Source organism: Hemitrygon akajei, chromosome 10 (genome assembly GCF_048418815.1).
Source record: "Hemitrygon akajei chromosome 10, sHemAka1.3, whole genome shotgun sequence".
In the NCBI taxonomy this organism is placed as follows: domain Eukaryota; kingdom Metazoa; phylum Chordata; class Chondrichthyes; order Myliobatiformes; family Dasyatidae; genus Hemitrygon; species Hemitrygon akajei.
In genome coordinates this window covers 33,991,820-34,015,002 of record NC_133133.1, presented here as the reverse complement: position 1 = coordinate 34,015,002, position 23,183 = coordinate 33,991,820, and the positions used below count along the sequence as shown (strand labels likewise).

Below are 23,183 nucleotides of genomic sequence, written 5' to 3'. Positions count from 1 at the left end.
GTAGAAACAGGTTCCTCACATAACTGTGAAACCACATAGTCTGAAGACGCATATAACGAGGATAGGTGTACACCTGAATTGACCACTTACACTCGCAGCTCATGCCAGGTACTCACTATCCTTTAAGAACACATTTCATGCCTCTTTCAATCTCTTCCCTCTTATTTTGTAAATGAGAACTCTAGTTTTGGTCTCCACAACACTGGGAAAAGACTATGACAATTCACGTTATCGATACCTTCATAATTTTATAAACTACGACAAAGTTACACTTCATTCTTCTACACTCCAAGGAATCAACCCCTCCCAACAATTCAGGCTCTCTAGTACAGGCAGCGTCCTCAAATCTTTTCTGCATCCTAAGATGGCAGCACGACGCAGCTTGCAGCGGCCACTCCGGAGCTGATTATCGGTTATTTGTGAAGTGGGGTGCCGTGCGCAATCATAATCGATTGAAAACAGACGTGGGAGCACGGAGGAACATCTGGAAATCTCCAGGAAGACCTTCTTCGTTGCTGCTGCTGTCAGGTCGGGGACTCTGCTGGGAAGAACAGGCCCCCAGTCCTCGGGGTCGCGTTGCCAATGGCCGTTGGCAGGGCCGTCTTAATATGCTCGGCAGAGGATGGTGCTCGGAGGAGCTGTGCCGGAGGGGATGGTCGTCAGCTCAGAGGTTTGACGAACTCTGAGTCTGCTGCGGTCAGGTCGCTTTCGGTGTGTGCTGCGTCTGCGAGGCTGAGTCGGGTGGCGCCGTGGAAGTCCATAGCGGGGGTATTCCCTTCTGCCGCCGGCGTGGGATGGCGAGTTTGTCAGGACCCTGGGGACTTGTGGAAACTGTGGTGATTTCTTTTGAACTTATAGTCTTTTAACATCTTTGGACTATTTTTACTGTGCCCATGGTCTGTTTTTTTTAAATCAATTATGCTATTGTTTGCACTGTTGTAACTACCGTAGATTCCGGGTTTTAAGCCGCTACTTTTTTCCCCACATTTTGAACAGCTTTGAACTCTGCGGCCTTTAAAACGGAGCGGCTAATGCATTATTATTTTTCATGCCGCCAAAAACATTTTGCCTCGTAACAGTAGACCAATAAAATTGATGAGTAGTTCACAGAGGTCCAATGAAATTGTACGATAAATCAAGCGCACTTTCACAATTAAATTATTGTAAATTAGTCATTTGTACTCACCCTCATCAACATGGAAAACACTCGAAGAAAAGCATTGTGCTGCCTTTATGGCAGTTATTTAGTTTATAATATTTTCGCTTAGTAATTCATTTGTTAGTTAAAGTTAGAACTGTTTTAACTATATTTGTTTTCTGTACTACATCGCGGGATGCTATGACGTCACACCCGGTTTCGCCGCGTCTTGTGGGAAATATACCGGTTTGCGATAAACGGGAAGGCGGGGGCAAGCGGCGGAGCGAAAACGCTGCTTTTAAGTTAAAGGCGATCAATAACTTTTCCTGGTAGGCTGCAGTATATATATTTTTTACCAGTCATTAGGAGATATTGGAATGTTGTTCAGTAAAGAAGTATACGCAACGTATATTTAAAAGTAGCCGCGTTACAGGCACGGTTCAAAAAAAAGCATTTGCAATATGTATTTGTTTATGTTACCATATGGATTTAATTAAAAGTTAAAAAATCCTCACGTGTAATATCTTTCTGTGTAAATATCTCATATTACAACGTGGGACACCTGCGGCCGAAAATCCGGTGCGGCCTGTACAAGTAAAAAATTGATTTTATTTCTAAAATTAGAGCCAGCAGCTTTTAATCAGGTGCGCTCTGTAGTCCGGAATCTACGGTATATGTTGTAACTATGTGGTTTCGTGCAGGTCTTGTAGTTTTAGTTTTTGGTCTTGTTTTGTCTGGTGGATTTGGAGCTCCTTTCCGGGGAACGCGTTAAGATGGTAGCGCTATATTAATACGCAGCAGCCTCTCCAGACTCTGGATTGGGGATTGCCAAACGTTATGTGGATTTTCTGGTGTAGTCTGTTTTGTCATATGCTTTTGTGATATCATTCTGGAGGAGCGTTGTCTCATTTTTTAAACTGCATTGCATTTGTGGTTTCTAAATGACAATAAACTGAATCTGAACTTAATAATGCCCTAAAACAAGACGACTAAAACTGTACACAATACTGCCTGCTATCTCACCAACAGCAACATACTGTCACTACTCACAGACTCGTTGCCCTGACAGCATGCTAAACGCCTTCAGTGAACTGTGCACTTGTACTGCTGGGACCATCTATTCCACAACTTTTGTCAGTACCTTGTCAGTCACTGTATAGATCTTACCCTGGTTTAAGTGTCCAAAAGCTAATCTAAGTTGAAATCCATTTGACATTCCTCAATCCACCCCCCCTAACTCTCTGCAATTCATTTTAACCTATTTCGCTATGAACAAGACCCCCAAACTTAGTATCAGCAGCAAACCGACTAATCATGTCACACACATTCACATCCAAATTATTTACATACATAATAATTAAGAGGTTTCAATACAAACCACCTGGGGCACAGAACCAGTCACAGAATCAACCATGAACCATCACCCAATTCTGAATCCACCTCACTCACTTCCCCCTGGATCCCATGTAACCTATTCTACCAGATCAGCCTGTCAAATGGAACTTAAAAAGCCCCTTTCTAAATTCAATACAAACAGCATCCACCATTCTACCTTTCAAGAACAATGAAACATCATTAGCCGCCATACAGTGCTGCTCCTCCCTAAGGTTCCTCTACGCACTGAATGAGGAAACTGTCTTGAAAACACCAAACAAATTCTGCTCCGTTCATGTTCTCGGCACTACAGATAGCTCAGTCAACCCAATAAATTGAGATCTCACACTAGCACTACCCTATTATCCTCAAAAATATGTGCAGTTTCGAGACTCATCTGTTCCACTGACTACTGAGTGTCAATAGTGTAGATGTCTGTCACTTTCTTATTTCTAAGTTCGACAAAACTGGCTTTGTTGGATGATTATTATGAAGGCTCTCCATTCCATTACTACTTGCTCCTATGTCAACAAAAACACTCAAAAACTTCTACAGTTGTACCGTGGAGAGCATTCTGACAGGCTGCATCACTGTCTGGTATGGAGGAGCTACTGCACAGGACCAAAAGAAGCTGTAGAAGGTTGCAAATCTAGTCAGCTCCATCTTGGGTACTAGCCTACAAAGTACTCAGGACATCTTTAGAGAGCGGTGTCTCAGAAAGGCAACGTGAAGGACCTTCAGCACCCAGGGTATGCCCTGTGTTTTTTTTTACTGTTACCATCAAGTATGAGGTACAGAAGCCTGAAAGCGCACACTCAGCAATTCAGGAACAGCTTCTTCCCCTCTGCCATCCGATTCCTAAATGGACATTAAATATTTGGACACTACCTCACTTTTTTTTTAATATACAGTATTTGTTTTTGTACATATTTTAATCTATTCAATTGATCTACTTGTTCATTGATTAGTATTTTTATTTTTTTTATTTTTTTCTCTGCTAGATTATGTATTGCATTGAACTGCTGCTGCTAAGTTAACAAATTTTGCATCAAATGCCAATGATAATAACCCTGATTCTGAAACTCCTGAAGCACTTACCATGCTTTTTTAAAAAAGCTATACTTTATGTTCCTCAATGCTTCTATTATTTTAAGAAAATATCAAAGAGGGGGGAAATAAAAAAGTGTAAAAAAAACAGAATTTAAGCTAAAACAAAGTGGTTATATTATACTTGTGCTAATATACCATCCAAATCCAATGATGTAAATACGGCATAAACTTCCAAAAGTCTCAAGATGATAAAGAATTACTACAGTTCCTTTCTGCTTGTGCAATTCAATTACTGGTAGCTATAATGTCATAAACTAATTTTCAATATATTGTACAATATGTTGTACAATAACTAAGAAAATTGAAGCAACCGCTACTGGCAAATATCTTTCAGCAGCACACAGTAAATTCAAAGCAAGAACTTAAATAACTCATTTCATACTAGCGCACAGCATCACAACAGATATATCAACTTAACATTTATATTGATTATGTATGTAAATTTAATTGCAACTATGACTGCCTCTCAGGCAGGGAATCAATAAAAATTATAGAATCACAACCCGATTAATGAAACTCCCCCAGGGTGAATTTCGGTAACCAAATGGCAGTAACACAGGGGTTGCCTGTGTTTTATTAGTGGGAAAAAACAAAACTAAAAACAACAATCAAAACACAATTGTTGTACTTTTCGAACTCAAGTATCAGTGACAAAACATTTAACAATACAAAGTTAAAAACTGACATTGCATAATAAAAATATTAATTTAATTATCCTTTAAATCGCAAAATTCCACAATGTAAAGCTGTGATCAATTTGCAATGACAACAAAGACAAATCAAATTACTAAAAGAGAAAATGCAACATATGTTAAATTGAAACCCTTAAATGTACAAATCTCAGATTCTTATATTGAACCTCCATGAGTACATTATCAAATATCTGTAAATGAGATCATTCACACTCAACTTTACAATAGCTACACTGTATAAAAATACCTGGAAAATTTTCTAAAATGTTCTAACAGGGCAAACAAATCTACAATATAAATGGAATAATTTTAAAAAGATACACTTCTGACCAGTTAACTATGCATTTCCCGATGTTTTAAAATTTGAAGGGATGTTGACATTCCTCTTGGTATGAATTGTACTTCATTTTGTCAATTGGCTTTTGATAAACCACATACATGCCCATATTTATTTTATTTTATTTTTTAATTCACACCTTGAAACTGATCCCTCACAATCAGTGATCAGCAACTTCCAGAACCTTATCTCAGCTTTTTTTCAAAGAGCTGAAGGAGGGGGAAGTGAGATTGCTGATACTCGAGAGAACAGGGTTTACAAAGGTAGGAAGAAACAAGGAAGAAAAATGTTACACGGGGGAATACTAGAGGGGTCACTTGGGATGAAGTTAATGAAAAATTTGGGCTGCTGACTCTTGAAGGTGGCAGACAACAGAGGGAGAAGAGATAATTTCAGATATAGCCACAGACTTGAGAGTAACGGCTTGAAAAGTGTTGACCCTTCAAATGCAGAGTATTAGGAAGGTGGGGTAATGCTGGAAGTGGTATGCAGGCCAGGAAAAAGAAAATGACTATGACTTCTCACATGTGCATTGCACGCTCATCACTATAAAACTAGGTGCAGCACCTGAAATAATGAGGGAACGCTGGGAACTAAAAAGAATATGTAGAATCACAAATAATGGAAAATTTAAAATGAGACCAAGCATAAATTACCATAGATTTGCAATCACTGATTTTAAATTACTCAGAACTGAAAATAATGTCAACTGATAATCGCTTTTTCAGGAGAAAAGGAACCATGGTAAAGCCTTTCAATATGTAACAAAGTTCTCGGTATTTTTTTCTCTCAAACACTGACAATTATATCTACCATCTGAACATTTTGATATCTTTTTGTTATGCTTCCTAACATTCAGCCTTCCACATTAATTTTACTGGAAAATATTGCTAGTATATTGATATAGCACTTCAATTCAGATGCTTGAAAAAATTATCCTGAAAATCAATGTGAAGTGAAAGGCCAGGGGAACATATGAAGAGTCAAGTCCAGGATACTGTAGTGCCATTCAAAAGTGCACTGAATGCTTCAATGTCTCTCCATTAAATGATATCTTTGATTCGTGTTGATGTCCAGTTTTATGGTCACAAAATGTGACGACACTATGTACTCAACTTTTTTTTTTACTGAAAACTTAAAGTGAACATATGAGAGCTGCAGAGTAGATCTGTTGTTCACATTGTTTCATACATGCAGATACCAGCAAAAAGATACTTGCCCCCCAAAAAAACCTACAAAGCTTCCATATACAGTTGATTCCTGTTAATTGGGACACAATTGGGCCCAATGAGGCAGCTGCCCAAATTAGCCAAAGTTTCATGGAAATAGTTATAATTGTATAAAAAGACAAAACTGAGTAACAAATTATGTATTTAAATGAAATACAGAGCATATTAGAACACGACCAATAGTACTACATAGAACATTACAGCACAGAAACATGCCTTTTGGCCCTTCTTGGCTGTGCTGAACCATTTTTCTACCTAGTCCCACTGACCTGCACCTAGACCATATCCCTCCATACCCCTCTCATGTACCTGTCCAAGTCTTCCTTAAATGTTAAAAGTGAGCCTGCATTCACCACTTTAACTGGCAGTTCATTCCACACTCCCACTACTCTCTGTGTTAAGAAGCTCCTCCTAATGTTCCCTTTAAACTATTTCCTTTTCACCCTTAACCTATGTCCTGTTTTTTTTCTCCCCTAGCCTCAGTGGAAAAAGCCTGCTTGCATTCACTCTTTCTATACCCATCATAATTTTATACACCTCTATCAAATCTCCCCTCATTTTTCTACTACAAAACTGTGTATTAGTTCCTAATTGTTATCGGAGAAATTCATCCAGCATACGCAATGAACAAAATCAGTGCAGACACCTACTGCAGATAATGGACTGCCTTCACACAACACTATCAAAAATTGCATCCTCTAAATCATTTTCATTGCAACATTAAAGATGATTGTCAATCGATACTTTCAAATTTTAGGTAGCTCCTAACATGCTGTAGCAGTGAAATCTTTTCATTTTCACTCCCAGCATTTCTGGCATCTCCCAGCTTGAATTCGCTGTGAGCAAAATTGTTTGGAATTATCTGTTTAGTTCTATGAGATAAATATTACTGCTTTTTGAACACAAACACAAGCAACTGAAGCTTTTTAAAACCTGTTCATCTTAAGTATGGTGTAGCATCTAATGGACACACAAATGTACACAATTGATGCAAGTTAGAAACTGTTCAGCAAGTCTTTTGCCCCAATTAAGCAGCATTGTCACAAATAAACAAAGGGAATCCAAGCAAAATTCTTCATTAGTTTTCCTTCTTAAAGAATTGTCTAAATAAGCAGCAGTCCTAATTAACCAATGGTCCAATTAACTGGAATCCATTATATTAAAATATTGCAATCAGACTTCTGCGAGATTTCAGCAACTGAAAAATCGGTTAGTATATCTGAAATAGAAATTACCAGCCTTTTTCACTAAAATTAAGCAAATGGTGTTCTGAAGAAGGGTTTTCTGCTTGATTAGTTTTCGCCTTTCAATTTTAAAATGGTTGAAGCCTGCTGGTGATTTTACCAACGGGTTTTTATTTTGAAAATGTTTCCAGAATCTGCAGTGCTTTGCATTTTCAAGATCACATCAATACTCTATCTTATCTTTACTTATTTTACATTACTTTATTTAGTGACACAGCACAAAGTAGGTCCTTACGGCACTTCGAGCCATGCTACCCCAGCAACCACACAAACCTGATTAATCTTAACCTAATCACGGGACAATTTACAATGGTCAATTAGCCAACCCGGTATATCTTGGGACTGTGGGGTGGGGTGGGGGGAAGAAGAACCAGAGTACCTAGTGAAAGCCCAAGCATTCCACAGGGAGGACATTCAGAGACTCCTTACAGAACAGCGCTGAAATAATTGAACTCTGGAACAGCCCAAGCTACATTGAGTGTGAGGTTGTTGTTGCAACACCACTCAACCAGCTGATCTTTTTCACTCCTGTGTGGCACCTCACTGCCAGCTAAGAATTTACCAACAACAACGGTGATATTGGTGAATTTATAGATGGTATTTGAGCTGAGCTTAATCACCATCATGTGTATCGAGAGATTAGAGCAGCAGGTTGAGTACACATTCTTGAGGTCAGGCTGTGTTGGTATTACCAATCCGCACCGACTATGTTCTACTGATAAGGAAATCAAGAATCCATTTGCAAAAGAAGGTACAGAGGCACAAATTTTGAAGTTAGTGACTAATATTGATGGCATGTTTGTGAACAGTGAGTTGTACTTGATGCACAGCCTGACATATGTTTGTCATTGCTCCAGAGCAAAGTGGAAAGCCAGTGAGATTACATCTGTTGTAAACGTGTTGAAACAGTAGGCAAATTGCATTGATCCCAGAAATTGCTCAGGTGGTAGTTAACTATAACCAATTCCTTAAAGCACGTTCATTATGGTAGATTTTAGTGCTACTGAATGATAGTATTTGAGGGAGCTTCACCTGCTCTTCTTGGGCACTGGAATGATTGTTGCCCCTTTGAAGTAACTAGAAATCTCACTGGAGAAATGAGAGACTGAAGATGACCTTAAGCCACTTAGTCAGTTCGGGTTTTGACTACTTGGCTAGTTATACTATCAGGATCTGATGCCTTGGGAAGGTTCACCCTCTTGAAGGATTTGAGACATTGTTGTCTGACGAAAGGAAGAATTACCAGGATTCCCAATTTCTCCTCCAGCTTCCCACAGTGTTCCTGAAATTTTCTAGTTAATTGTTTACCTTCAAATATTTAAGGATTTCTATCATTTCCTCTACTGTACTGTAGACTACCCCAAGACATCTCTTTTTACTTCTAGTATTGAAGTTTTCATGTCTTTTACCAATTCTGAAAAGCTTAATCTTGAATAGATTCTTAAATACCTGTAGACAGCATAATTAAATACAGATTTGCTGTCAATTATAATATTTTGCAAAATATAAAAGGACTATAAAATATTGTCTGGTCTCCTTCAAACTTGCACATCCAGAAGAGTTTAACAGTATGACAGATAGATAGATAGATACACACACACATATATATATATATAAACATAATTCATATTAAGTTGAAATTGATTGTGACATTGCATGTGTGTCTTGGACTTTAGACAATTTAATACCTCCATTTTCATCCCTCTTTGTTTAATGCACAAATTGGATTTTCATAGTAGAGATGCTTTAAATAAATTAGCTTCCTATTAAACTAATGTGAAAGTTCTGTTTTCAAAATCTTTAGGAATAGTAAAGGAATTTTTCTCTTAGGGGTATATTTAATTTAATTGAGGCAAAAAGTATCACATTATTGCCTAGGTTTCCATCACTTAAGCTGGCCTCTCAGGATTTCTCCTCCAATTTGGTGATTATGTTCTTCACTTTCCAAGCCTGATACTCATTTGTTAATTCTAATACCTGTATTTCCCTAGAGAATGACATTGCATATCAGTTTCTGATCGGCCTTAAAAATTGCTAATTATTAGCAGCTATTCAGTCAACAATAATTGTCAGAATTGCTGCTCTCACAACCTCATCCCATCCATTAAGTTCTTGCAGTAATTTATCTTTAGTTTCTGACATAAAATACTGAAAAAGGCAGTAAAAAGATTCCTGCCTTTAGAATGCTGATAGCCATTTTTATTCCATGATAAACAAAGAATCAGGTATGGAGGCTCCAATACACAGATCACAAAAGGCAAAATCGGGTTAGCTAGCTCCATCATATGCATAATCCTCTCCATGATTGTGGATATCATTAAGAGACAGTTTCTCAAGACAGCAGTATTCATCACTAATAACCCTCACTATCCAATATGTGCCATTTTATGACCATTGGGAATGTGGTGCAGGAGCCTGAAGATACACATCAATGATTCAGAATTTCCTTCTTCCTTCTGCCATCAGATTTCTGAACATGAACACCACATTGCATTTCTTTTACTTACTACCTGTTTATTTTTGTAATTGATGATCATTTTAACTTTGAACTGTCTTGTTGCTCCATGATTTCAGCAGATTTCACGTCAATGATACTGATTAATTAGATATCCACTGGCTTGATATTGGGAAACAGAGAGTTATGGTGGTAGACTAAACAGAACATCTATAAGATTTTCTTGAAATGAAAGTAAATATGGGTACTGTGATTTGCAAAGTACCTGCTGACAAATAGACCTGGCATTCCCATTCAGTCAAATCACAATCAGAGCACTCTTACTGAATCACTCTCTGCATTAAGAATGGAGTTCCCCATGCAGATCAGATACCTGATAACTGTCAGTTTCCAGTGAAATGTTGAAAACTCCCTTCAATCTTAAATTACGAAAAGCCCCAAATTTACATCATCATTGTGAACGGAGGATCTTCCTGACACTAACCACTTCCAATTTTAGAGTTTGCTAAAAAAAAAATACATTGTTATACTCAAGAATACAGGATCCATTTACGAACACAACTCCAACAACTTCTATGCTCTTGCAAAAAACAAAGCACACCACCAGATAAATGAAAATAAACTTCCAACCTTGGATGAAACTGCTTAAATCTCAGCTTATAAATAATAGAAACTCTATTATAGTGGTGTGCTCCGTATGCAGTATGTGGGAGGTCAGGGTAAACACAGTTGTTCCTGATGACCACACCTGCAATAGGTGCATCCAGCTGCAGCTCCTATCAGACTGAGTTAGGGAATTGGAGCAGGAGCTGGATGAACTACGGATCATTCGGGAGGCAGAGGCAGAGATAGATAAAAGTTATCGGGAGGCAGTCACACCGAAAAGACAGGAGGTAGGCAAATGGGTGACAGTCAAGAGAGGCAGGGGGAGCAGACAGAGAGAGAAGAGCACCCCTGTGGCCGTTCCCATCAAAAATAAGTATACCGTTTTGGATACTGTTGGTGGGGATGACCTACCAGGAACAAGCTGCAGTGGTCCTGTCTCTGGCACTGAGGTTGGACCCTTGACTAGGAAGGGGAGGAGGGAAGAGAAGAGTACGGTAGTGATAGGGGATTCTATAGTCAGGGGGGCGGATAGGAGATTTTGTGGGGAAGATCGGGAGTATCGGATGGTATGTTGCTTCCCTGGTGCCGGGGTCCGAGACATCTCAGATCGGGTGCAGGTTATTCTCCAGAGGGAGGGCAAGAATCCAGATGTTGTGGTCCATGTAGGGACCAACGACGTGGGTAGGATGAGTGAGGGGGTCCTGCGTAGGGAGTTCAGGGAGTTAGGTACGAAGCTGAAGAGCAGGACCTCCAGGGTAACAATCTCAGGATTGCTACCTGTGCCACGTGCGAGTAAGGCAAGGAACAGGAGGATTATAAAGATTAATACATGGCTGAGAGGATGGTGCAGGAGGGAGGGCTTCAGGTTTGTGATAATTGGGCTTTGTTCCAGGGAAGGTGGGATCTGTTCCGAAGGGACGGTTTACACCTGAACTGGAGTGGTACTAACATTCTTGCAGGGAAGTTTGCTAGTGCTTCTTGGGGGGGGGGGTTTAAACTAAATTTGCAGGGGGCGGGGATCCAGAATGTGAGAGAGGATAGAGAGAGGAAGAATAAAGGACAGGTGGGGACTACACGGTTCCTGAATATTAAGTATGTAGTAGAGGAAGGTGGGGCGGAACAAGTGATAAGGAGGACTCATGTACAGAGGGATGGTCTGACGGAACATGGAGTTAAATGTGTTGAAAGAATAAGTAAATTTAGGAAGGACAACAAAATTCTAGGGGCGTATAGCCCGATGGGAGTTCGGGGAGCTGGGTTAAGCACAATAGGCAGCGATTCAAACAGAGAGAGGAGAAATGGGTTAAAAATTCTATATCTGAATGCACGAAGTGTCAGAAATAAGGCGGATGAGCTTGAAGCCCAGGTGCGAATGGGTAACTATGATGTTGTTGGGATAACGGAGACATGGCTGCAGGGAGATCAGACCTGGGAAATGAATGTACAAGGGTATACGTGCTATTGTAGGGACAGAAATGTGGGCAGAGGGGGTGGGGTGGCCCTGTTGGTGAGGAATGAGATTCAGTCCTTTGCAAGGGGGGGACATAGGGTCAGGAGAAGTAGAGTCTGTGTGGATAGAACTGAGGAACAGTAAGGGCAAAAGGACCCAAATGGGTGTTGTCTACAGGCCACCAAACAGTAGCATGGATATTGGGTGCAAGTTGAATAGGGAGTTAACATTGGCATGTGGCAAAGGTAATGTCGCAGTAGTTATGGGGGATTTCAACATGCAGGTGAACTGGGAGAATCAGGTTGGTGCTGGACCACAGGATAGGGAGTTTGTGGAGTGCCTACGGGATGCATTCTTGGAACAGCTTGTACGAGAGCCGACCAGGGACAAGGCTATTCTGGATTTGGTGTTATGTAATGAACAGGATTTGATAAGCGATCTCGCAGTAAAGGAGCCATTAGGAGGTAGTGATCACAATATGATAAGCTTTTATCTGCAATTTGAGAAGGATAAGGGCAGCTCGGAGGTGTCAGTGTTGCAGTTGAACAAAGGAGAATATGGAGCCATGAGGGAGGAGCTGGCCAAAGTTAACTAGACAGATATCCTAGCAGAAAAGACAGTGGGACAGCAATGGCAGGTATTCTTGGGAATAATGCACAAGGTGCAAAATCAGTTCATCCTCTGGAGAAGGAAGGATTCAAAGGGAGAAAGGGGCCACAGTGGATGACAAAGGAAGTCAGAGATTGCATAGCATTAAAAAAAAGGAAGTATGACAGTGCTAAGGTGAGTGGGAGGACAGATGATTGGGAAATTTTTAAGGAACAACAGAACTTAACTAAAAAGGCAATACAGGGAGAAAAAATGAGGTACGAACGCAAGCTAGCCAGGAATATAAAGGAGGATAGCAAAAGCTTTTTTAGGTATGTGAAGAGAAAGAAGATAGTTAAGAACAATGTTGGGCCCTTGAAGAATGAATTGGGTGAAATTGTTATGGGAAACAGAGAAATGGCAGAAGAATTTAAAAGTACTTTAGATCTGTCTTCACTAAGGAAGACACAAGCAATCTCCCAGATGTGTGGATGGGCCAAGGACATAGGGTAACAGAGGAAATGAAACAGATTGACATTCGGAAGGAAACGGTGATGAGAAGACTGATGGGACTGAAGGCTGACAAATCCCCAGGTCTAGATGGTCTGCATCCTAGGGTACTAAAGGAGGTGGCCCTGGAAATTGCAGATGCATTGGTAATCATTTTCCAATGTTCCTTAGATTCAGGATCAGTTCCTGAGGATTGGAGAATGGCTAATGTTATCCCACTTTTTAAGAAAGGAGGGAGGGAGAAAACAGAGAACTATCGACCTGTCAGCCTGACATCGGTGGTGGGAAAGATGCTAGAGTCCATTATTAAGGATGAAATAGTGGCATATGCAGATAGCAATGATAGGACTGGGCCGAGCCAGCATGGATTTACCAAGGGTAAATCATGCTCGACTAATCTGTTGGAGTTTTTCGAGGATGTAACCAGGAAGTTAGACGGGGGAGATCCAGTGGATGTAGTGTACCTCGATTTTCAGAAGGCATTTGATAAGGTCCCACATAGAAGACTGGTGGGTAAAATCAAAGCTCAGGGCATCGGGGGGGGGGGGGGGGGGGGAAAGGCATTGACATGGATTGAAAACTGGTTAGCAGATAGAAAGCAAAGGGTAGCGGTGAATGGGTGTTTCTCGGAATGGCAGGTGGTGACTAGTGGGGTGCCACAGGGCTCGGTATTGGGACCACAGCTGTTTACCATTTACGTTAACGATTTGGATGAAGGCATAGAGAATAACATCAGCAAATTTGCTGATGATACTAAGCTGGGTGGCAGTGTGACATGTGATGAGGATGTTAGGAGAATTCAGGGTGACTTGGATAGGCTGGGTGAGTGGGCAGATACTTGGCAGATGACGTTTAATGTGAATAAGTGTGAGGTTATCCACTTTGGGAGTAAGAACAGGAAGGCAGATTATTATCTGAACGGTGTAGAGTTAGGTAAGGGAGAAATACAAAGAGATCTAGGAGTCCTTGTTCATCAGTCACTGAAGGTGAATGAGCAAGTGCAGCAGGCAGTGAAGAAGGCTAATGGAATGTTGGCCTTTATTACAAAGGGAATTGAGTACAAGAGCAAGGAAATCCTCTTGCATTTGTACAGGGCCCTGGTGAGACCACACCTGGAGTATTGTATACAGTTTTGGTCTCCAGGGTTAAGGAAGGACATCCTGGCTGTAGAGGAAGTGCAGCGTAGATTCACAAGGTTAATTCCTGGGATGTCAGGACTGTCTTACGCAGAGAGGTTAGAGAGACTGGGCTTGTACACGCTGGAATTAAGGAGATTGAGAGGGGATCTGATTGAAACATATAAGATTATTAAGGGATTGGACAAGATAGAGGCAGGAAATATGTTCCAGATGCTGGGTGAGTCCAGTACCAGAGGGCATGGTTTGAGAATAAGGAGTAGGTCATTTAGGACAGAGTTAAGGAAAAACTTCTTCTCCCAGAGAGTTGTGGGGGTCTGGAATGCACTGCCTCAGAAGATAGTGGAGGCCAATTCTCTGGATGCTTTCAAGAAGGAGCCAGATAGGTATCTTATGGATAGGGGAATCAAGGGATATGGGGACAAGGCAGGAACTGGGTACTGATAGTAATTGATCAGCCATGATCTCAAAATGGTGGTGCAGGCTCGAAGGGCCGAATGGTCTACTTCTGCACCTATTGTCTATTTCTGTTGAAACCTTCATGAGCCATAATTTTTTTAAAAACACCTAAGTGCTTCATGAACATAGCTTTATATAATCAATAAGCACAAGAGACTGCAGATGCAAGAATTTGGAGGAAGAAACCGTGAAATAGACACAGGGTTGCACTCCAAAATGTTGTCCATCTCTTGGCCTCCACAACTGCTGCTCAACATACCGAGTTTTTCCAGCTAACTTTTATATTTTCAATTCCCCAAATTCCAAATTAACATAAAACCTGGATTACTATTTTTAATATACAAGCACTCAAGAAAATTATACATTGTGAAAATTAAACTAACTCTGCAGAAATAAAAAGCTTAGCCAAACTTTTGATAAGCCTGCAGGTACACTTATATATGTACAATTAAATGAATGGAAAACAATTGAGTGTTGCTGTGCAAGTAACATTTAAAATTGAGAAGATGTACAATTAGCACTAAGAAAGTTAAGCTCCCTTGTGTGGGTTGCACCCGCCAAAATGAACAGCAAGTAGCTTCTACAACTTAGTTGTTGGAAGGTTCTGGCGCTGGAGTTCTTCAGGTAGTAAGAACAAGCCCCGATAACCCTCTGATTTGTAAATCAGTGAGTCTGGAGTTAGAGGCCTAGAGCTCTGTGATCAGCAGGTCCTGATGTTAAAGATCGAGGACGGAGGGTTGAATCTAAAGTCCAGAAATCAAGACCTGTCAGCCAGTTTCACAAGTTTGTGAATCTATGCAAGTCTGTGAATCTATGCAAGTCTGCTCGATAAGTTGAAGTCCAATGTCTGCGAGCCTGAGCCTGCTGGAAGCCAAAGAGAACATCTTGGGGTTGGAGGACTGTATGTGTGTGCATGGAGAGAGGAACCAGCTTGTTTTGCTTTTATTTTTATTCCTTATTGTGTTTTGTTTTATTGTATTGTGCTTTGTTCTGTTTGATGTTGCTCTGTCAAGCATTATACGAAATGTTGTTAGCATCTGAATGTTTGGTGGTACTTGTGGGCTGCTTTCCAGAGCAACCTTGGGTGTGTTGCTTTTCACCCTTGACCTGTTCTTCATAGCCTTCTCTGTCGGTGCCACACTGAAGAGATGAATGGAAATTGTTGATTGCCAACATGATTGACAAGAAAAGTAAATACAACTGCAATATAGAATTGGTTAGCTATTTCTAAGTTCCAAAATCAAAATAACTAGCTTTCCTATGAGGAAACAGAAGCAAGTCAATCAACCCCTTGAACCTTTTCTTTCAATTCAATAGAGATGGCCCTCGTTTTTCCAACTTTCACTTTATAACACCTCGCTGTTGTGAAAGACCTACATTAGTTACCTGTTTCCGCTAACAGGTGTTTTCACTGTTACGAAAAAAAGCAGCACGCGCCCCGAGACGCCAAGCTCCTCCCCCAGAACTGCATTTAGCCACCATTGCTTATACACATGCCTGTGAGCATCTGTGCTTTACTGTATGTCGACTCATTTTGTGCATCCATTCGCAAGACGAGTTCGAAGGTACCTGTATTGGAAAAGCCTAAAAGAGCTCATAAGGGTGTTACGCTTAGCGTAAAACTAGACATAATTAAGCTCTTCGATCGTGGTGAGTGAAGTAAGGACATTGCCCGAGCGTTGAACTATTCGCACTATTTATACGCTGAGAGAAAGAATTTAAAAAGCTGCCGATGTTACTGTTGGCTCTGCTCTTAACAACGTGGTCTCTCTTTAGTCAGCATCCAATAATGGATAAAATGGAAAGTCTATTGCTTGAGTGGATTGATGGGTGTATAAAGCGTGATGTTCCATTAAGTTATCTTATACTTAAGGAGAAATCAGTCAGTCTTTTTAATAAGCTGAAACAGAAAGCACTGGACAATGGTGATGAAAGTGTTGTGAAAGTGGAATTTAATGGCAGTCATGGGTGGTTTGATCAGTTTCTGAGGCGAGGGCAGCTTCATAGTTTAACGTTTACTGGAGAGAGTGCTTTGGCTGATACTGAAGCTGCCGAAAAGTTCCCAGCAGAACTGAAGAAAATAATTACAGAAGGTGGTTATTCATATAAGCAAGTGTTTAACTGTGACGAAACTGCAATTTAATGGGAAAAATTGGTGAGCAAGACATTTATTTCAATAGAAGAAAAGCAGGCTAAGGGGCACAAGGCATTAAAGGACATGTTTACCCTAACGCCACTGGTGATGCTGTCCTTAAGCTTCTACTAGTGTACCATTCAGAAAATCTGAGAGCACTTAAAGGCGTTGATAAGAAAACACATCCCGTTGTGTTCCGTTCACATCCAAGTGCTTTTTTCTGAGTACGTGAGTGGATACGTTAGTCCCTTTGTTGAAAAATACTGTCAAGAAAATAACCTCAATAATAGGTGTCTTGTGATTGTCAATAATTGTGCTGCTCATCCACCTGGCATTACTGAGTACGGCAGTAACATTCATGTTGCGTTCTTATCACTGAATATGACAGTGTTGCTGCAGCCATGTGACCAAGGCCTAATAGCCACAATTAAGGCTTACTAAACACAAAATGTGATGCACTTTATTGTAAGTGCCATTGACAGAGAGGGCAACTCCGAAGCATCTTTGTGAGGGATCTGGAAAGAGTACAATATAAAACTGGCAATTGCCAACATTGGAGATGCTCTCGATAGGCTAACACTCTCGATGAGAAATGGTGTTTAAGAGGAAACGATGCCCTGAAGCAGTGAATGATTTTAAAGGCGTCGAACCATCAACAATAAATATGGCAACAGTGAGTTTGGCTGAGGAGGCTGGGTTTATGGAAGTTGAAGAAGATGATGTTGAAAAGCTTTTGGCATTCCATGACCAAGAACTGACAGATGAAGAGCTGATACAATTGCAAGAGGAAAGGATAACAATCAAAACCAAATGCAGTAGCGAACGGCCCGAAAGTGAAGTTGTCCAGGAACTGATCGTGAAGCAATTGCGTGAGATTTTCACTGCGATTGACAACGCTGCAATGATTGCAGAAAAGTATGACTTTAATTTTGAAAGGATACATAGGTTTAGGGCAGGTTTGTAGGATGGTTTGAGTCCTTACAAAGAACTGTATGATAGAAAAATGCGCGAGGCTAAGCAATCAAGCATACTGTTGTTTCTCAAGCCTTCCACATCAGCCACAGCAGACGACGAGCCTCGACCTTCGACATCGAGGCAGGCAGGCAGACATAGAAGACGTTAGTGACCTGCCTGCCCTGATGGAAACAGACGACGATGAGATGACACCCCAGTCTCCTCGACCTCCCACCACCCCAACCTCCGATGACTCAGCCTAACACACCATCATCAGTGTGCTCGCTCTCTTCTTGATTCCGGTAAGTGAAACTACACTGTACATACATTATTTCTACTTTATATAGGCTGTGTATTTTTATGTGTTATTTGGTATGATTTGGCAGCTTCATAGCTTAAAGGTTTCTGGAGAGAGTGCTTCTGCTGAGAGCGCTTGCGTGAGATTTTTACTACAGTGGACAGTGCTGCAATGATTGCAGAGAAGTATTTCTACTTTATATAGGCTGTGCATTTATCATATTCCTGCTTTTACTATATGTTACTGTTATTTTAGGTTTTATGTGTTATTTGGCATGATTTGATAGGTTAATTTTTGGGTGTGCGAACGCTCACAAATTATTCCCATATAAAAAAAATGGTAACTGCTTCTTCACTTTACATTCCAGCTTACGAACCATTTCATAGGAATGCTCTACCTTCGGATAGCGGGGGAAACCTGCATAAGCAGGCTGATATAATCTTAGCCTCAGTGCTTCAGTTGAACCTGTAATCTGTGCTCCCTATGATCAATCATTTTGCAATATAATTTCCCCCATCTGCTTCAAAGCCTTCCATAATTCTGAAAACTAGCACCAAATATCCCCAATTCTTTTCTGACTTTTAAAGAATAACATTGTTTCACATAGGCAACTTTGCACAATCCCAGTACTCATGTATACACTATCTATCTCCAAGGACAACAGCATTGTCAGAATTAGTGTTCCTTGTGAAATTGCTAAGGACTAACAAAATATTCAATTTTTTCAGCATGTTTAAAAAGTCAGGATCACATATGCATTATATTTTAAAAATCTTACTAACTTGGTCTGCAACCCTGTGAACTCCCACATTCCATATTCCTGCAGCACATGAACATGAGTGATTCTGCAGACGCTAAAAATCTTCAGAAACACATGCACACAAAGGGTTGGAGGAACTCAGCAAATTAGGCAGCACCTATGGAGGGGGAATATACAATTTACTTTTGGGCTGAGACCCTTCATCAGATTTGGAAAGAAAGGGGATAAAAGACAGTATAAGGTAGGGGGAGGAGAAGGAATACAAATTGGCAGGTGGTAAATGAAACCAGCTGAGTGTGAAGGTGTATGGATAGGGGAGGGGTGAACTAAGAAGCTAAGAGTTGATAGGTGGAATTAATAAAGAGCTGAAGAGATCTGATAGGAGAGGTTAGTGGATAACGTAAGAAAAGGCACCATAGATAAGTGATGGGCAAATGAGAACAGGAGAGTGGGGAAGCCAAAAAAGAGGGAAAGGGAAGAAATTACTCAAAGTTAAGCCAATCGATTTCCTGAAAACCTGGTTTCTCATATCACCTGCCAACTTGTTCTCCTTCCCCACCTAATTCTAGTTTTTTGCCCCTTTGCACCAATTTTTTTGTCAACAATCTCTACTTTGGTTGCTCATGTTACTAGTCTAGGTTTTCAAAGTCTGTTAATATACTATATGAAGTTCTGGCTCTTTTCTGAAAGTGCAAGGTATTCCTTAGAATATTTCTCAGAACAATAACTCTTTATTAAAATAACCAATTTACACCCTGCGTAATTTATCAAAGCAACTGCAAAGATTAGGAAATCAATAGTTAGAAGAAAACAATCTTTACCTCATTGCTTCAAATGGTATAACACTGCTATAATAAAAAAAATTACTGCTACAACCACAGTCCTGCAAATTATTTTTTAAATAGCAACTCCACAAAAATAATGCAACAGCACTGATTATAAAAAAGAAACAACTTGTCCTCAACAGTTGTAACATACATTGCGGATAAAGTTTAAGCTTTCTGCAGAGAAGAAACATGGCTTTTAATTTTTCTGTGTCAAACCACTGAAATTACTGTGAAAAGTGGAGACTGATTGCAAGTTCCACGCAGTTATTTTTACTTCATTCACCTTTGTTAGAAAGGTAAACTGTTATTTCTGCTTTCCTCGCCAAGTTAACCACATGCAGTGTTGTTAGAATAGGAAGCAATGGCTTGTGGACGAGGAACTTAGCAAGATAACCACATATAGAGTGGCATGCAGAAGTTTGGGCACCCCTGGTCAAAATTTGTTACTGTGAATAGCTAAGCGAATTAAAGATGAGCTGATTTCCAAAAGGCATAAAGTTAAAGATGACACATTTCTTCAATATTTTAAGCAAGATTACCTTGGTAAAAGTTATCTGAGATCTCAAATCTCTTGGGGTGTCCAAACTTTTTCATGGTGCTCCTTTCCTTTTTATCCCCCCACTCTAAAATTGTACAAACAAAAATAATACACTTGCTTAAAATGTTGAAAAGAATGTTTCACCTTTAACTTTATGACTTTTGGAGATCAGTTCATTTTCTACCCACTTAACAAATCACAGTAACAGAAATTTTGACTGGGGTGCCCAAACTTCTGCATGCCACTGTAAATAACACCATAAAATTTCTAAGGAATCCAGCTTATAATACCAATTTCCTGCAAGACTTCAACATCTTTTTCAAATTTAAATTTTTTGTCATAAATTTCCACCAATAAAGTAATAGAAAGTTACAATTGCAAGAAAAAAAATTGTGAACAATTTGCAATTACCTGGTTTTCTGCATTACTCATAAAATGTGGTCTGATCATCGAAGGCACAATAATAGACAAATACAATCTGTCTAAACTAATAACACAAACAATCGTACTTCTCAATACTGAGTACACCATTTGAACAATCAGTTTAGATTCAAAAAAGTATGTGAACCTCTGGGATGATGCTTTCTACTAAAGCTATTTAGAGTCAGGTGCTTCAATCAATGAGATAAGATTGGGAGTGTGAGTTGGAGAAGTACTCTGCCCTATAAAATGACACACAAAATCAGGTTACTGACAGAGCCTGCTCCTCTCAAGCAATTATCTGTTTATGTGCACCATGCTTCAATCAAAACAAGTTTTAGAGAATCCTAGAATAGTAGAATTGCATGAAGCTGGGAAAAACTCCAAAACATTTCTAAAGAACTGAGTGCTCATCAGTCCACAGTGAGAGAAATTGTCTACAAATGGAGGAAATTCAGTACTGTTGCTACTCTCCCTTGAAGTGAACATCCTGTAAAGATTGCACTAAGAGCACAACATGCAACACTACAGGAGGTGAAACAGAACCCAAGACTAACAGCAAAACACCTGTAGAAATCTCTAGAACTTGCTAAAGTCTCTCTTCATGTGTCCACGCTAAGATAAACACTGAACAAGAATGGTGTTCATGACAGGACACCAAGGAGGAAACCACTGCTCTCCAAAAAAAACCAAAATGCTGCTACAGGTCTCAACTTTGCAAAAAAACCACCTGGATGTTCCACAACACTTCTGGGACAATGTTCTGTGGACGGTTGAGACAAAAGTTGAACCTTTTTGGCAGAAACACACACCACTATGGAGGAAAAAAGGCACTAAACACCAACACCAAAACCTCATGTCAACTGTGAAGCATGGTGGAAGGAACATCAGGGTTTGGGGCTGCTTTGCTGCCTCAGGGCTTGGACAGCTTGCAATCGTTGAGGGAACAATGAATTTAAAATTGTATCAAGACATATTACAGGAGAATGTCAGGATAGTGATCCATCACCTGAAGTTGGATGATACAAGACAATGATGCAAAACACGAGTGTCAATCAACAGCAGAAAGGTTTAGAAAGAAAATTTTTGTTTTGGAATGGCCAAGTCAGAGTTGAGACCTCAACCCAATTGAGATGCTGTGGCATGACCTGAACAGGGTTGTTCATGCAAGTTATCCCACAAGTATTGATGAACTGAAACAGTTTCGAATGGAGTAATGGTCTTAAATTCCCCTTTACCATTGAGCAAGTCTGATCAGTAGCTACAGGAAACATTTGGTGGAGGTTATTGCTGCTGAAGGAGGTTCTGCCAATTATTAAGTTCAAGGGTTCACATACTTCTTCCAGCCTGGACTGTGAATGATTAAACAGTCTGTTTAATAAAGACATAAAAAGTACAATAGTTCGCATGTTGAGCCATCCTCTTTTCATCTTGGCAGGTCTTGTTTATCTACTATTGTGACTTAGATGAAGATCAGACCATCTTTTATGAGTAATTCATAAAAGCAGGTAATTACAAAGAGTTCACACTTTCTTACAACTGTACATATCACTTCCAGTAGCATTTGTTCTTTCATCTTTAGTGGATATACTTGCCCTTCATTGTCAAGAGTATTAGCAAAGCCAACTAAATTCAAAACTCACATGAGGAAATGTGCAGATGCTGGAAATTCAAACAACACACACAAAATGCTGGTGGAACACAGTAGGCCAGGCAGCATCTATAAGGAGAAGCACTGTCACATTTCGGGCCGAGACCCTTCGTCAGGACTAACTGAAAGGAAAGATAGTAAGAGATTTGCAAGTAGTGGGGGGAGGGGGAAATGCGAAATGATAGGAGATGACCAGAGGGGGTGGGATGAAGCTAAGAGCTGGAAAGGTGATTGGCGGAAGTGATACAGAGCTGGAGAAGGGAAAGGATCATGGGACGGGAGGCCTTGGGAGAAAGAAAGGGGGAGGGGGGAGCAACAGAGGGAGATGGAGAACGGACAGAGTGATGGACAGAGAGAGAGAGAAAAAACAACTAAACTAGGGGAGGAGGGGCATGGTGGTGAGGGAGGAAGTGTAAGGGCAGGTGTAGCACTTGTTCCGCTTACAAGGATAAGTGCCAGGAGGGAGATCGGTGGGAAGGGATGGGGGGGAGGGGGAGACCAGTGGACAAGGGAGTCGCATAGGGAGCGATCCCTGCAGAAAGCAGAGGGGTGGGGGAGGGAAAGATGTGCTTGGTAATGGGATCCCGTTGGAGGTGGCGGAAGTTACGGAGAATTCCTTCCCACCGATCTCCCTCCTGGCACTTATCCTTGTAAGCGGAACAAGTGCTACACCTGCCCTTACACTTCCTCCCTCACCACCATTCAGGGCCCCAGACAATCCTTCCAGGTGAGGCGACACACCACCTGTGAGTTGTCCGGTGTGGTATACTGTGTCCGGTGCTCCCGGTGTGGCCTTTTATATATTGGTGAGACCCGACGCAGACTGGGAGACCGTTTCGCTGAACACCTACGCTCGGTCTACCAGAGAAAGCAGGATCTCCCAGTGGCCACACATTTTAATTCCACATCTCATTCCCATTCTGATATGTCTATCCATGGCCTCCTCTACTGTCAAAATAAATCCAAACTCAGGTTGGAGGAACAACACCTTATATACCGGCTGGGTAGCCTCCAACCTGATGGTATGAACATTGACTTCTCTAGCTTCCGTTAATGCCCCTCCTCCCCTTCTTACCCCATCCCTGACATATTTAGTTGTTTGTTTTTTTTCCTCTCTCTCTGCACATCACTCTGCCCGTTCTCCATCTCCCTCTGGTGCTCCCCCCTCCCCCTTTCTTTCTCCCGAGGCCTCCCGTCCCATGATCCTTTCCCTTCTCCAGCTCTGTATCACTTTCGCCAATCACCTTTCCAGCTCTTAGCTTCATCCCACCCC

At 40.8% G+C, this 23,183-nt stretch overlaps 1 protein-coding gene across 4 annotated transcripts in view; it reads right to left on the bottom strand.

Annotated features, from left to right (window-relative positions):
* stag2b (STAG2 cohesin complex component b) overlaps positions 1–23,183 on the bottom strand; it is a 169,589-nt gene that overhangs the window by 125,463 nt on the left and 20,943 nt on the right. For 2 of the 4 annotated variants that reach the window (XM_073058022.1, XM_073058024.1), the window contains exon 2: positions 18,497–18,631. The exons of the other annotated variants lie outside the window; for them this stretch is intronic. The gene's annotated coding sequence lies outside the window, so the exon portion shown is untranslated. The remainder of the gene's footprint in view (positions 1–18,496; positions 18,632–23,183) is intronic. 4 annotated transcript variants of the gene reach the window in all.